Genomic DNA, 17569 nt, shown 5'->3' on the forward strand with positions numbered 1-17569 from the left:
ATAATTACAAGATAAAAAGAACTTTTTATATTACAACGTTGTTAAATTTTCTGTTGAATTATTATGCTCAATATGCTCAAACTTGTACTTGATATGAAGTAAATAAAAACAAACAAACAAACAAATATAGAATGCTGAAATGTCATTTTGATTTCCATAGTAACGCACGTATATATTAATAATTTATTTGGTAGGAGCACCCCCTTAGCAACCAATAATAGTCTTTTACTTTTTACGGATTTTTCTGAAATAACTTTCCATACAAAACAGAATTAACTGAAAATGAATTCAATTCTGCTTAAAGATGGCTAAAAGTATTAAAAGTATGCATTGGCATCGTGTTCTGACATGTTCTAAAAGTTTCAAATGTCTAGCTAGTCGGGAAGTTAGTTAAAATCGACTGCAAGAATTGTACTCAACCGTACAACTGTACGAAAATCCGTAAAAAGTAAAAGACTATTATTGGTTGCTAAGGGGGTGGTCCTAGTCACTAAATTATTAATATATACGTGAGTTACTATGGAAATCAAAATGACATTTCAGTATTCTATATTTGTTTGTTTGTTTTTTTTATTTACTTCATATCAAGTACATATTTCAGCATGTTGAGCATAATAATTCAACAGAAAATTTAAAAACGTTGTATATAAAAAGTTCTTTTTATCTTGTAATTATTTGTAGTATATTATAGTATCATATAAGGCTTTCCCAACATGTCTGACGGATTTATTGCAATTTCTAATGCATATAATTGTCATATGCGACTTTTCATTCACACGTTGTGGGTAATAGTCGAAAAAGCAAACAGAGTGGTTATTGACACTACAATCAAATCATTATGGAGGCATAATAATGACCCGCGCCAAATTTCGTAACGTTAACGTCAAAACGTACGAAACAATGCACTGTCACTCAAATATAGATGTCGATTGGACTTTTATACCGTGTCCGGAAAATTTTACCTTACTTACTTGGTAAGGATTTCCGTTGCCGAAAACACAACGTAATCAATGGATCCATGACAAAACAGAACATTACAAAACAGAATAGTGACAAAACAGAACAGTGACAAAACAGAACAGTGACAAAACAGAACAGTGACAAAACCATTGATATACTACTGGATGAATCATATTATGCTTCTTGAAATGACGCCCGATTTTCAGCGACTCGGCCAATGTTAAAACTCACTGTTTTAATATCAGCGGACTTAACTCGATATAAGCTCACTTAATATTTGTCTCGAAAACGACCTGGCAATAATTATGAGTAAGCCCGATCTAGCTTGCATCTTACTCTAACTAATAGTCAGCGCATGACGACTTGCTCTGTCCGCTCAGACATGAATTTTTGGTAGCTTGCAAGCTTTGGGTTGCAGACACCCTTAGGGTCACTATTCCAGGAACGAAAATTTAGTTTTACAGCCAGGGCAATACGGGTGAAATTCGGGAATCCATGTTAACGGTCTTTATTCGTAATATCTTCTTTTGTGGTACATTTTTAAAATGACACTTGTATGGGAACTCCTCATCTAGTAGTATATTAATGGACAAAACAGAACAACGACAAATATAACTATGACTTTTCAGGAAAAATGTAAATTTAATATTGAAATTGTCCTATCTCTATTATGTTGATCGATTTTTAATGGCACAGATTTTCAATACGCCATAATAAATCAAATTATATACCTAATTTCTGCATTCCTAATCGCTTGAAAGCCTCAAATAAACGGGACTTTGCCGGCAAGCTTAGGATATCTCATCTTAATCAATAAATAATATGTTCAAAATGATTGGGTGACTAGGTACAACGAAATAATGACCTAACCTAAATAGATTCCACAAAAATTAATGTTTCATTTTTCCCCTGGCTGTTCTGTTTGTCATTTTCTATTTTGTCATGTTCTGTTTTGTCCGGTTACCGTAATCAATAAAGGTTTGAGAAGTACTGACCTAATGTTTCTTTGGTACGTATTTATAGAGTTGTAAAAAACTGCATTATGCCTTGTAACGGCGTTGTTACAGCGATGTTAAAAAAGTAATATGTCCATTTTTAAATGTCTAATAATTGGTGTTCAAATTATTTCGAGATTGTTTTCTTCGAGCGTGCTTCATGCCGGGCGTTTGCATCACATTACGAAACGAAATCGTGCTAATTGCGTGTGTATTAGTTACATGGCCCCCCTACCTATCGCTAAGGCAAAGGGCAGTGCGATGCTCAAAAACAGTATTTCCCAAAAAAAAAAATGGTATTCTGCGGAACCAGATCTGAGTGAGTGGAGATGTTTGCCACGGTTACAATATCTACATTGAGGTAACATGTAAGTTGTACGTATGCAGTTCATCGCGGGACACTTCTTTCGAGATCGTATAACATTTTATCAAATGACGAGTTCTTCGTTGAACATTTCACCGTGGAATACATTTGTACGTATCTTACAAAATGCGGCGATAGTTTGCAAATAGTATTGTTCCAATTAGATTAAACCTAACCTAAACTAACATAACCTAGTAAAGACATCTCCACATGTTGTAGAATACGTACAAATATACTCCACGGTGAAATGTTAAACGAAGAACTCGTCATTTGATTAAATGTTACACGAACTCATGTTTCACGTACTGCGGCGCACGAATAAGTGTCCTGCGGTGAACTGTTTACGTACAAATTTCCGGATACGATACATTTTACGTAAAATATTTCACCGTGAACAGTTCGCCGTGAGCTTTCTTATCGGAAAGAGATGACCATATACTGTTCGGTCTCCAATATGTAGATTAATTCAATTTTTAATTGCTGATTTTGGCAAAATTCATGAATTCAAGAGTGAAAACCTAACCTAACCTAACAAATAATCCAGTACATCGGGTATTTTCAAAATTTGTTTGCTGCTGGCTTTCTGTGTAAACTCACTGACATTGGCGAAAAGTTTTTTCGTGGGCTATTGTAATCTTGTATTAGCTAAGATGTCCGTAGCTTAATTGAAAAAGCATACTGGCGTGAATCCAGCTGATTCAAGTTCAAGTCCCGTCGGGTGTCGTATTTTTTCTACAGAATATATTCTTCTAGTGTGTATATGCATGAGATGTTTTGAAGTTATGTATTTTCGTTATTTTTTAGTTTTAAAACACGAAATGCTTTTTCGATTTTTGTTTTTGTGAAACAATGTTGATAATTATGACACTATCGTATGAAATACTAGTTTTTATACACTAGCATACTACATCTATACACACGAGCATTTTTTCTGCCACCTAGCTCAGTGTTCTTCAACCTTTTAACAGCCGCGGTGCGGTGAACATAGCATAATATACCTATTTGGCGGCCGATATCAGCCAGAAATAAAAACCAATATAGATTGAATTTTATTAACTATTTTTTTTTCATCGGTGCATACAAGTTTGATACGGTCGACAGTTTCATATATATTGGTTCTCTTGTAACTCGACATAATGATGTTACAGAAGAAATCAACAAGAGAATCATGTCTGCGAATAAATGCTACTTTGGCCTGTTAAGACTTTTAAAGTCCCGCATACTATCTCGTCAAACTAAAAGCACTCTTTACAAGACACTTGTAAAGCCAGTGCTCACCTACGCATCGGAAACCTGGACATTAACTCTGCGAAATGAACGAGCCCTGAATATCTTTGAAAGAAAAATTCTCCGCCGTATATATGGATCGATCAGGGAAGGCACTAATTGGAGGAGAAGATATAATGCTGAGATCTACGGGCTGTACGAAGATTGCAGTGCAGTTCAATCAATTAAGGTTGGGAGACTGCGATGGCTAGGTCATGTGCACCGTATGAATGACAATGATCCGGCAAAGAGAGTGTGGTCCAACAATCTAATAGGGCGTAGAAGAAGAGGCAGGCCAAAGATTCGCAGGTTGGATGGAGCTGCCAGTGACTGCCGTATTCTGGGGGTACCGAATTGGAAAGCGGCCACACTGGATAGGGACAGGTGGAGGGAGCTGTTGGAGGAGGCCAAGACCCATGCCGGGTTGTCGCGCCCCTGATGATGATGATTTTTGTTATTCAATGAATAATTCACAACATTCATTAACATTCTTTTTATTGAATTGTGATTGCCAATAGTAACTCAATTTGGAAAGCGTTTCAAAGAGTATTGTGAAGGCCATTAGTTTAAATTTGTCGCAATCAGATAGGATGCCTATAGATAGCATTATGGTAAATGTGCGTGAGCGCGAGTCCCGAGAGACGCAGGTTCGGTCCTGCTAAGTGTCGTATTTAAAAAAAAAACGTTTTTTCTACTGGATATATCAGGCTTGTTTTCAAAATTATGCACGTTGGATAGAATTTTGTTTATTAAATCTTGTGTTATAAAATTACAATGTTTGGTTAGTGCTACATCTGCTCCTGCTTCTTTGTAAGCAAATTTAATTAATCAGTAATATTTTCGGCTTATACGTGGTGTAAATGATAACTCTGCCATTCTTCGTGGTATTGACTTGTGTGTCCCTGATAACTATCTTTGAAATCGGGAGCATCAGTTGTTTGTTCTCCCAAGGAGCAAAACTAACCTGCCATTGGTGATGTCAATTGGGAGGGCAATAACTCTGTTCTACCAAATCGCTTCGGACGTTGATATATTCCACCTACGTGAGAATGAGTGTAGGTGGCGTTGTTTTAAAAAATCTTAAAATATGGTCCACTTAGCTCATTCGGTATGCTTCCATGCTTTATAATTTGTGTATATAGTTGTGATACTGCATTTATTTATTTCTTCTTTACACTATTAATTTAATACTATTTCTTTGTTTTAAAATGTCATATCGTGAACGTCTTAAATTTATAATTAATTGTAATGCTCACAGTATGTAATAAAATAATTACAAGATAAAAAGAACTTTTTATAACATTTTAGAACATATAAACTTGACAAATCTATGTATTAATAATTTTTTTTTATTGTAATTGATAGAAATACTGAATAAATATAGAATACTGAAATGTCATTTTGACATTTTATATTGATTTCCATAGTAACGCACGTATATATTAATAATTTAGTTGCTAGGACCCACTTAGCAACCAATAATAGTGAGTAGTAAATGTTACATTTAACGATTTCTTTCCGAAAACATACAAAACAGAATTAATTGAAAATGAATTCAATTCTGCTTAAAGATGGCCAAAAGTATTAAAATAATGCTTTGTCGTCGAGTTCTGATATATTCTAAAAGTTTCAAATGTCTAGGTAGTCGGGAAGTTAGTTAAAAATCTTGGACAAAGTAGAAAAAATCTGTACCGGACAAACAAAAATACGAGCTAATAAAAACGTGGTAAAAGATGGCGAAAGTTTTCTCGATCCGGCAATAAATTCTTACGGAACGCCGGTTGAAGAACACTGATCTATCTTATTTTCTTTCTGGCATATTTTTGTAAATGACAATTGGCAACACTGTACGTGGTTACTTATTCAGTAAATCTTTTCACTTCCGATGCCTGTCAAAATATATTAAACATAATTATTCGTCAGTTTACGAATTTTAACGAAGATGTCACGAAGATAATATGTTTTTTTTTTACTCTCACATAAGCGGTTACAAAAGTTTGCATAAAAAATCGTTTTTTTTTTCTCTCGTACGTACACTTTCACGATTTCGTCATAGGGAATTCTGTTTACTTGTTTAAATCGATGTGAATATTTGTTGAGATTAACTTTCGCTTGGTAGAACTCTACAATTATCTTGTTACTATAGTATGTTGAATTGGTGTTAACGTTATAGAACTCAGTGATACAGGTTTTGAAACATGATTTTTGAAGTAATACTTGTTTAGGCGCGTTTGGAAAATCAGATCAGAGTGTATTTTTGACGTGTCGCACGCAAAAAAATCGCACTCGATTGGATTCGAACCAAGATTGTTCGGTTATCAGCCGAACGCACTGCCTTTACACAACAGTATATTAATGCAATCGTGGCGATTATACAGTATAATATTTTAATTTAGAATTGTTCCGTTGCCTAGGCAGCGAATTTATTATTGTCGGCTATTTGCAATTCCTTACGTAAACAAACGATTTAACGTCAGAGTGACAGTTGTTACTTTAAAAGTAAAAACCACTTTAAATAATTATATAATTTAGTAATATAAGTTAAAGTGTATAGAAATAAACCAACGGCGTTCCAATAAGCGGCTCTTTTTCTTGAGTGTTTAATTTAACAAGATAATTGAGAGCTAGTCGAAGAATCTAGTTTATCACAAGTTTTGTTTTCGTTTTGTTACGCCAAAGAAGTATAACTTCTAACGCGCGTACATAAGTACCTACACACACACACCGATTTTTTAAGTGAGTTGCCAAAATTCATAACTCACATTTTGAAATTTTGTCAATTTTTAGATAGATATACCAAGTGATTCTAACTAAAGGCATTAGTGTATATAAAGAAAAATAATTGGGTATCAAAAGTCACTTTAAACCATCGTGAAAATCAATGTGATAACTCACATTTTTTCAATGAATAATATTGTGAGTTAAGTTAAGTTGTGGTATAATATACATACAAAATATTTCAAATGTGAGTTAGAATATTTCTGCATTCAGCTGACGAATTGCTATAAAATAAACCTATCATTTAATTAACTGAAAAATCTTAAGTATATTTTTATACCGCGAATAAATTTAATTGGGAAACGCTGCTCTACATGATTTAAGATAAAATAAATCAGTTGAAGAAAATTTTTGACCTTCGATCCTAAAATATGGCATGTACCTCCTCAGAGTGAGGTTGTGCATTAACAGATTTTTGTTTTTACGATAAATGGATGTATTTATGTAATTGCCAGATCCATGATTCGAACCTGGGACCCTTTAGGCCAGTGTTTCTCAACCCTATTTGTGCCATGCCCCACTTCAACGCTTCAAAAATATCCATGCCCCGCCGCCCTCCTATCAAAATTTCATAGTTAACTAACAAATTCTGAGAAAAATGAATTGGATGAAAAGCTATAACTATTTTTAATATGTTTATTAGGTATATTAGATGTACAACTCGTAAGAAAACGAGTGCGATCCTTGTGTTTCATGTGAGCTGCAAAGAGTTTTTATGTTAGGTACTAATTTGGTCAATTTTAATCTTAAATCTCCACAGTTTGTGATATATAATATTGGCCTTCGTTGAGAATAATATATTGTCTATTATTAATAATTATATTGTAGCTAATGTATGAAAAACCTTCATATCGCATATTAGATTACAACGCATAGTAAAGCGCTAAACCGCATTTAATACAGCATTTTTCAAATACCTGTTGATTTTTTAAATTGTATATTTTGATTTAAATATAGGTATATATATTATATCCGGCCCTCGTAGTTCAGTGCGTAAGGCGCTGGCCTTTCATCTGGAGGCCCGGGTTCGACCCGGTGAGGTCAAAATAGTATATTTATGTGATTTTCTCAGTGTATTTATGATTGTTTCACTTATATTATTAATTAATACACTACAGTCATTGGGTTTCTTGAGAATTTTCTTAGGTTTTGATTAATTTTCATTAGTTTCCCATATAAGTATTTGATTCTCCGATTGTCAAAATGAGGTAGTCATCGGGTTTTAAACCTTCAAGTAGGTTTTTTAAACCCGTCACTGCAGATAATAAGGGAATAGGCGGCCATAGACGGACAGTTCTCGTAACAGGTTGAACATGGCACAGACAATAACTGTTCAATAACTGTACGTTAGTGGCCACACCACAGATCAGTTTAACTACCCCATTTAAATCTGTCGAACTGTCAACAGACGTGCCCATATACGTACAGTTATTGTCTGTGGCAGAGCAAGTGTCAAAAACTGTGAAGGTTATGTTCGCGGAGATCATACACAGGGGTACCTACCTAGTGTTAAATTAGTTTTAAGTAGGGTATATTGAACGATATTGATTTTGTTAGATTTATTATGATTACAATTTATTGTTTGTGTAAATATATGTCCAGATTCTTTTATTTTGAATAAATTATTCATAGTATACTAATTCGTATACTAATATACTAAATGTATACTAATATACTAAATGTATACTAATATACTAAGTATAATAGTATACTAAACAACATCGCCCTGTCATGGACATACATTGCACAACACGCAATTGCAAGTTGGCGTCTGTTTCCATGATACCTAGACATATTTTTGTATTTAAGTAGTGGAAAATACTGTTTGCGGTACCTAGATGACACTTCAGCCCCACAGCCAACACCCACGATGGCCGAGTGGCTTAAATTCCGGCCTATAGAGTCGAGGGTCCCAGGTTCGAATCCTGGGTCTGGCAAGTAAACATATTGTTTTTCAATTTGTGTAGAGTCAGTATGGACCTAATAGGTTGAGCAAGTGGCTGAGATCCATTTCTCGTAAAAACAAAAATCTGTCAATACAAACCTCCACTCTGTGGAGGCACATATGATCCTATTAGGATCGGACATGGTCGAAAGAAAAAGAAAGAAAGTTGACACTTCACAATATTCGTAATTATATAATATGAGTAGCAAAAGAATACGCTACAAAAATAATATAGGTACTTCTTATCGAACGAACTTAGAAGATTATGACAGAACTGTCAAAATTTGCCGCCAAATCGCGCCAGCTACTCCTACTTTACGACGCAGCTAGCTAACGTCACCCGAAAACTTTCGGTGAGTTGAAATTCCAACAGTTTTACAAAAACACGGGAGTGGGGGGTCGCTGGCAGTTTGAACATGGCACACATCTGACAGGTCGAAAACTGTCCGTCTATGGGCGCAGCAGATTATCTACCAAAGATAACTGTATGGCCGCCATTACGTATTAACTGGCATGTTCAACCTCTTACGAAAACTATACGTATTTGGCCGCCTAATGGGACAACTGGACGCCGCACTGTCGTAGACACGTATACAGAACGTAGACGAGGACTTTTAATCAGTTTCTATCTACTACTTAGTAGTTTTAATTCATTTTACTCTTAACATAATGTTTTTTTTATTGCGGATTGAGAATTACCATGCCTAAGGCTTTATATAAAATAAAAAAAACTCTTTTTTTGTTGGAACTTAAACATTTGCACGATTAACTCATTATTTACGTGTGCATTTTTCAATTGTCACCAACTATTAAATCATAATACTTATAATAATTGAAATATAAATAATAATATTAAATAGTTTTTTTAAAAGTAGATACTTACCTATAAGTACCTAACGTCTATTTAATTTCGAATTGCGTGGCGTCCAGTTGTCCCGGCGCCAAATCGTCGTAGACCCGATAACAACACGACTAAGTAACCTGATTCTATTTGTTTTTTTTTTCAAACCAACGGCTGGATCTAGGCGAGAGCCGGTACATTTTGACACGTACGTCAGTATCACTTCTCGACTGAGATCCGTTTTGTCCGGTTACCGAATAAAACAATGCTACATAGCAGGCGCACATAGAAAAATGTTTTCGGGGGAGGGTATATTTTGAAAAAAATATTCTTTATATTTTTTATTGATTTAAGGCGGAGATAGGGTAACCGGACAAAACAGAACAGTGACAAAACAGAACAGCCAGGGGAAAAATGAAATATTAATTTTTGTGGAATCTATTTAGGTTAGGTTAGGTCATTATTTTGTTGTACCTACTCACCCAATCAATTTGAACATATTATATTGATTAAGATGAGATATCCTAAGCTTGCCAGCAATGTCCCGTTTATTTGAGCCTTTCTAGCGATTAGGAATGCAGAAATTAGGTAAGTATATAATTTGATTTATTGTGGCGTAATGAAAATCTGTCCTATTAAAAATCTATCAGCATAATAGAGATAGGTCAATTTCAATATTAAATTTATATTTTTCCTGAAACGTCATAGGTATATTTATCATTGTTCTGTTTTGTCACTGTTCTGTTTTGTCATGGAACCCATTGCGCTTAACTCTTGGGTATAGACATTCCTACTATGTATCAAATTATAGTCCGCAATTGACACTTAGATTTTATATAAATAACTTACTATGTAACAATATGTTAATGTTCCATCATTTTTATTTCATTAATGGCATGACAAGTTTATGATGTATGGTGGATAACCAGTCTTATTATGGCTTAAGAAACCAGATTTCTGAATAACTAATTATTGTATTATAGATTTTTTTTGTTTTGTTTTTTTTTTCTAAACAGGTTTTTGCCGTATTTTCGTTGTGTTGATGTTTTTTTTAGAACGATTATATTTTTCTCTTTTGATTCAACGAGATGATTCTGGCGACGTTATTATATATAATATAATACCTATTCGGCATCCGTTTTAATGACGTTAACTGACAGTTTCTAACGGAAGCGTTGTATTAATTTAAATAAAATACAATAGTTATCGATTTTTAATAGGTGTTTTACGAATATATTAAGTATTAATACTATAGACCGAATTAAGTAAACTAATCTAAGTAAACACTTCAATGGAATAGTACAGAGTTTGAATCCATTATAATATATTAAGGCTATACGTCAGCTGAGGCATGGTCTAAAAAAATCGTAACTAGGCGACGCGCGGATTGTGCAAATGACGCGAGTCGAACGAAATATAATTTGTCATAAAAATTCAAGTCCTTTTAATGTTATGTTTATTATTATATTCGTAATAATAATAGTGTATTCATTGACATGTTTTCTTTTTCAAGTACATGCGGAACGTTTTTTAGTCATCTTTACACGATTTAATAATATATTCCTCCGACGCCATCACAAAACAAATCGACGTGCTCACGTGCTCGCTGATTGGTGACGACTGCGAAATTTCGTTCCACGTACTGTTGAATATTATTTGCCGTTTCACTTATGTACGCTCTTAATTAATTCGACACGTGGTTCGCTGGGAGATGAAAAATGTGTAAGTAGAAGAGGGTGGTGGGCCAAATAAGTTTGGGAATCTATGGATTAGAATCGACCGATGTTGTGAGTAGTGTCCGACAACTATGGATTCCAAACCCGGGATACCTAGCTATTTTCGATACATATGAATCCCGGGATTGATAAACATGATCCCGAAACTTTCGGGATTGATTTTTTTATTAATTTTATAACAGAAAAATACTTTTAATTACAAATAACTACGAGTACATTAGAAATAAACTGAGTTTGAATGAAGTTTGATTTATACCCATGTGTAAGTTGCCGATTCATTTTATTTTTACATGAATTAATAAAAATGAGAAAGATTGGAAAAAAACAATGCTTCGCACTATTAACAAAGTAATTCCACCATGATCTCATACGTTTTACGGCAGTTTCATATTTGGCTGACTAATTAGATTTATGAAGCGGAAAGGCCATAAGCACACCATGATTTGCTTTACTATTTTAAATCTCGCTAACCCATTTATTAAGTCTTCACTATCAGAAACAATCTCATATTAAATTCACATTATTATTTATATTACAATATTATTTACTCCATTAAACTTATGTATTTTCGAGATTGAACGTATACAATACTAACAATAAATGTCTTAAATAGTATAAATTATACTCGATTTATTTTTGACCGATTTTATCAATGTTATTTGTAAATATAAAAATTTTATATTAACAATGGAAAAAAATGCCAATCCGGGACCAGCCCCGGGATTGTCAAAGTGTAATCCCGAAATCCCGGGATCAGAATTTTGGCTCGGGATTGGTTTCCCTACCGACAACTACAAATCGTCGAGAACAACAAGTCTCTGTAGTCTAGAGGCGAGTTTAAATATTGTATAGGTTCTCCTTTAGATGCGACTGTTCTTTCTAATAAACCGAAAGTTTACCAATAATAATTATTCTAACACTGCTCCTGATCGTTTTAGACATATTTTTTAATATAAAAAGCTTCAAAATACGTAAATTACTATTATATCTGTATTACCACGAGAGCGTAAAATGAAATGAGAAATGTGATCCCCAAATTAACACAACCTCCATAAGTGGCTCAATGTTTAAGGCATTGGAGATCTGATACGAAAGATCCAGGGTAGCAGTTGTGAAGGGTTGAGGTGGGCTATGGAAAACCGAGATAAATGTGAACACTAACCATTGTCAGTCATACATATTTGTTTTCATTCAACTAAGAATACAAATTGAAGGTGTTATTGGATGGTTTGTAAAATACATTAATAATTAAACCCTGCCTAAAGCAAACAATATTAGATAAAACAGTTCTGCTATCTATAAAATATCTAAAAGTATGCTATTAAATTATACTTAATTTTAAATATTTTATCCTACAGCATACCTCTAATATTATTATGGCTTGGTTTACGCAGGGTTTAATTTAATTTTAAAAACTAATCAACACAATCTTTAAAGTATTATTTGTTCAATAAATACAGTGCGCACTATTTATGTAGAATATCCACAGTCGTATCTACCAGTGGCGAAGGGTGGAGGTAGGTTGTTAAGATCCGCCATAAATAGTGCACATTAAACTTTGTCAATCACACGTATTTGTTTTCATTTAAATAAACTACACTTTATAGATGGTGTTGCTTAGTTTTTAAAATTCAATTAAACCCTGCGAAAACCATGCCATAATAGACAATAGTCAAAAATACTCGTCTATCTATAAAATATTTAAAATTATGCAATTAAATCATACATAAATTTGAATATTTTATAGATAGAATAATATTTTAGTTACTATTTTGGTTAGGCAGGGATTTAAAAAAAATGAACCAACAATAATATGTATAATATGTATGTACTAAAACCATTGTCGTTTGGTTTCGCAGGGTTTAATTGAATTATAAAAACTAACCAACACCATCTCTAAATATTTAAATTGTAGTCTTAATTCAATAAAAACAAATACGTATGACTGACAAAGATTAATGTGCACTATTTATGGCGGATCTTAACAACCTACCTCCACCCTTCGCTACTGCTATCTATTAACACCTTTCGCGTCTACAGGGCAGGGAGGTATACTGGAAGTTGGTCGCCTACTTTCGGCAGAATACGGTACCAAAAAAAGAAGATTTCGATATTTTTATTGACAAGGCCCTCCCTAACTGTGAACGCCGGGGCAAGCGAATCCATGCTATGGAGGATCCAACGAAGAAAAAAAAGAATCACAATTCTATGATTTACATTTATACTCAGTTTTGTGGAGCAAATGCACAGTGACGTCCCGTGGGGTTAGGCAGATTGAGCGTCGCTTGGGGGCGGCAGTTACTCGAAGGGCGGCAAATCGAGGAGAATCACTTAGAATATATTATTATAGAAATAGCTAAAATTATTTTGTTGACATGTTGTACAATAGTAGCATAGTGAAAATGATAAGTAATCTAATAATCTGTGTATTGCCAAATGGTACGTATACCAAATATGTCTGGTGATTTGGGTGTCTAACATAATTACCTACTATCATTTCCCTCCATTTTGGTAAGTGAATAGCAAACTGTCACTTTTATTTTGTTGTCTGGTTTTTCGTCTGGATTCGGGATGTGGAGGTGAACAGATGACACACCGGAATTGTTTTGGAAACGGCAAGGTATATTTACGTTAATATATTCTAAACGGTTACATTTTTATACAAATTCTTTTCGATTTAAGTTTGACGGATAGCGAGGTTAACACTGCTTACAGTGTTGCTGTCAAAAACGCTTCTCTCGCTAAACCCAGCGGTCACTTGGGAGCCGTACAAAATGCGGCGTTGCCATTCGTATTTTTTTTAACGCTATTCAGACAATGTTGCCGTCAGATATTTAACATTATTTAATTATTTTCGCAATCAGCCGTTACTATTTGTTGGATTTGATACCGATTCGGGCCTCTCCAGATACACAAAGACATCCCCAAATGGCGACCATACGGGGGTGTCACACTACCTATTATTATATTATATTTATTTTGTTAGTAATGTATCCATACAACCTTATTCTTAAATATTTGAGTCATGAAAGGATGATAAAAAATACTGTACTTATAAAAAAATGGGGCGGCATTATGGCGCTGGCTAGAGGCGGCATTTTGTCTCGGGACGTCACTGCAAGTGCATATCGCGGTCCTTTTACCAAAATGCAAATCAAATGTCGACAGTATCCACCATCGATTGTCGCGTTTAATGTAATAATAATAAACATTCTGTGAATGGATTTGATTCAGAGAAAGAGACGGAAAAAAAACTGACTTGGTTGCTTTCGCAACACTACGTTCAAAAAGCGACAATAGACATTTCGTACACCGTGACCAATATCTTACAGCTACTGCAGACTTCCGTAGGTTATTATCTGTTACGTTGTATTTTCATTGAGAGAAAACGTATGCTCACAGGTAGAGCTTCCGAACCGTGTAATCGCGCGTTTTTAAACTAACTAACTAAATTTTACGCGGTTAACCGGCCGAATTCTTATTAGGTATCTGTACGTACAAACTACCCTGCAGCAGTAGCGAAGGGTGGAGGTAGGCTGTTAAGATCCCCCATAAATAGTGCACATTAAACTTTGTTAGTCATGCGTATTTGTTTTTATTGAACTAAGACTACAATTTACGGATGGTATTGGTTAGTTTTTACAAATCAATTAAACCATGCGTAAACTAAACCATAAGAATTCAATTCATTTATTTTACATATTGTGGACATTACAAATTATAAGTTTAAGACGTTCACAACATGACATTTAGAAACAGTGAAATATTATTAAAACAATATTAGGTACATAGCAAAAGAGATAGATCAGTATTAAGTTATTCTACAGTATAAATGTGTAAATACAAAAAAATTATATAGGTACAAGGAAGTACACCGGATGAGTTAAGCAGACCATATTTTAAGAATTTATAAAATAACGTCCACCTATACTCATCCTCAAGTAGATGGAATATATCAAACCATAAAAGTTTTGGTATTATTTGGGGCCATATGACAAAATTGTGATCACTTTTTCATTCCCACTTATTTTTTTCGTTGCATTAAAAATACATAGTACCCATATTGTTAGATAATTTTGTTAAATTCATTAAGCCCTGCCTAAACCAAACTATAATAGATACAACATATTTTTTTTTATCTATAAAATATCCAAAGTTATGTATGATTTAATTGGATAATTTTAGATATTTTATAGATTGATGAGAATTTTTGACTACATTTTATTTATTATGGCTTCGTATCGAATATCTAATCTTCAAATTTTAAAAATTAACTAACATCGTCTGTGAATTGTGGTCTTATTTCTATGAAAACAAATACATGTAACTAACAAAGTCTCGTGTGCACTATTTATGGCTGATATTAACAGCATACCTCCACCCTTCGCCACTGCTTTGCAGTAAACTGTTATTCATTATTATTATTCCTGGAATCTTGTCAACTAATAAAACCATTTTGAAGTAATGCAAATGGAATTTATCCGGATCCCAATTACTATTCAGCTAGGTTCACATCCTGTATTCGTAAAAAATCGCTAACTGGGTAGTATTTTCCCATAGGTTAATTGGAAGACCTACACAGGTGAATTCAAAGTAATTTATTTAATAAATATAAAACGTTGCGTAAATAAATAACCTCATAACTGAAGATTGTCGCCTGGATGATTTAGCTCTCGAATAGCCTTTTCAAATGGTTGGCCACACTCCTCTCAGCATTCTACGATACACATCGCCTGTGTTAACTGGAAGACATATTGTGGCACTCATAAATTGGTGCAACTAAGGCACCCAATGTTTGTTTTGACATTCCGATGCGGCATGTCTAAGCCGGCTCTCATGTATAAACTCGCCTCGTCTGCCGCACATCCATAAATCAAACCTTCTACACCTAGCGACAGTTGCACGTAACTTCTCGAAACGTATAAATATTTGGAAGCGGCGACCGGCATAGGAATGACCAATTCGTAGGTGTGTGTATGCGTTCTGGCGTCTTCGACCCGCAGCCCGAGATGCATGCGATTGGTTGATAGCAGCACTAGATGTTTTTTTAAACTAAAAAGTCGCATTTTACCAATCTGCGGAGCTCCATTTGGCAACGTGTGTTTTGTGAATAACGATGACGTCACATCGACGTATTCGACACGTTGCAAACGAGACGAGTTTTGATGTGATCCTAATAATTATAACCGTTAGGCCATGCGCTTTCGTTAACCACTCATAGGTGATCATCCTTAGTTATAGCTGCAAGTCAGGCAGGACTCGAAGTGTGGATAACATAAAAATAAATGAATTTAATGATATATATAATACAAAAACAAATGTAAAACATTACGGGATATACAAAACTATGTGAATAGGTCTTCACACCCGCAATGAGACACCACATTTTTTTAAAGCCTGATTGATGTTCACAATACGAATAATGACCCCTCCAAACCAACCCGCCCCGCACCACCTTCGGTCTTAATCGAGCGTATCATGAGACCCTACGTTTGGGTCTGAACCATATGCAGTTTTTATGCCTGGTAATATTTCAGGAACAGATAACCAAGACTGGTGTCGCCGCGCTCTCAAGTGAGCTTCGACTAAGTTTACTGAGTTGACCAGGGAACTCAGAAATAATCGGAAATGAAATACCTAACGGGTAAGGAGAACCAGGCAACCGATCTTGAGTAAGGAAGAATACGGGATAAATTTAAACACGTGTCAAGAATACGTCGAATACTGACAACTGCTCGTGGTTCATTTTCGTAGGACTGTCACACATTCAAAACCCTGCATCAAATTGTAGTGTATTGAATATTGCCTATCGGAATTCTATTTATTGTCTCTTGTCTTTGGAGTTGGCTTTATTTAATCGAAAATTGCCATGGGAGAGAAAACCACGGAGAATTAATATAAAAATAAATGAATTTAATGTTACCAACATATTATTATACAAAAACAAAGCTAAAACAATACGGTCGATTGAGTGTAAATAATTACAAGATAAAAAGAACTTTTTATATACCACGTTTTTAAATTTTCTGTTGAATCATATAAACTTGACAATTCTACGTATTAATAATTTAGGACAAATAAGGCAATTATTGCCAACAAATCATTTTTTTTGCTATTTTTCAACAAACAAACAAATATAGAATACTGAAATGTCATTTTGATTTCCATAGTAACGCCCATATATATTAATAATTTATTTGCTAGGACCACTCCTTTAGCAATCAATAATAGTGGATTGGATTTCTTCTGAAATAACTTTTCATACAAAACAGAATTAACTGAAAATGAATTCAATTATACTTAAAGATGGCTAAAAGTATTAAAAGAATGCATTGGCATCGTGTTCTGATATATTCTAAAAGTTTCAAATGTCTAGCTAGTCGGGAAGCTATTGGAAGATTTGTACTGGATAAACAACCACCGGACAAACAAGAATACGAGCTAAGAAAAACGTAGTAGTAAATGAATTTAATGTTACCTACATATTGTACAAAAACAAAGCTAAAGCAATACGGTCGATTGAGTGTAAAAAAAATACATAAAACTTTAGCCCGCTTTCGATGTCGTAATTTTTCGGACACCGTGTCGTTTCGAGCGTCTGTCAATTGGCATAATAATAATATGTTTATAAATACCAGCTTGTTTGTATTATTATTTCAAAAGTAGTTTTTCGTCCGGCGAGAG

At 34.3% G+C, this 17569-nt stretch overlaps 3 protein-coding genes across 11 annotated transcripts in view; 2 read left to right on the forward strand and 1 right to left on the reverse strand.

Annotated features, from left to right (window-relative positions):
* LOC147077092 (uncharacterized) overlaps positions 1-17569 on the forward strand; it is a 132698-nt gene that overhangs the window by 69573 nt on the left and 45556 nt on the right. The window lies entirely within an intron of this gene.
* The window catches only part of PAPLA1 (Phosphatidic Acid Phospholipase A1), a 186096-nt gene that overhangs the window by 68872 nt on the left and 99655 nt on the right, over positions 1-17569 (forward strand). The window lies entirely within an intron of this gene.
* LOC147077094 (uncharacterized) overlaps positions 1-17569 on the reverse strand; it is an 85468-nt gene that overhangs the window by 61158 nt on the left and 6741 nt on the right. The window lies entirely within an intron of this gene.

This window comes from Rhyacophila brunnea, unplaced genomic scaffold (genome assembly GCF_057557595.1).
Source record: "Rhyacophila brunnea isolate RB1 unplaced genomic scaffold, BYU_Rbru_1.0 scaffold_13, whole genome shotgun sequence".
Classification (NCBI taxonomy): Eukaryota; Metazoa; Arthropoda; class Insecta; order Trichoptera; family Rhyacophilidae; genus Rhyacophila; species Rhyacophila brunnea.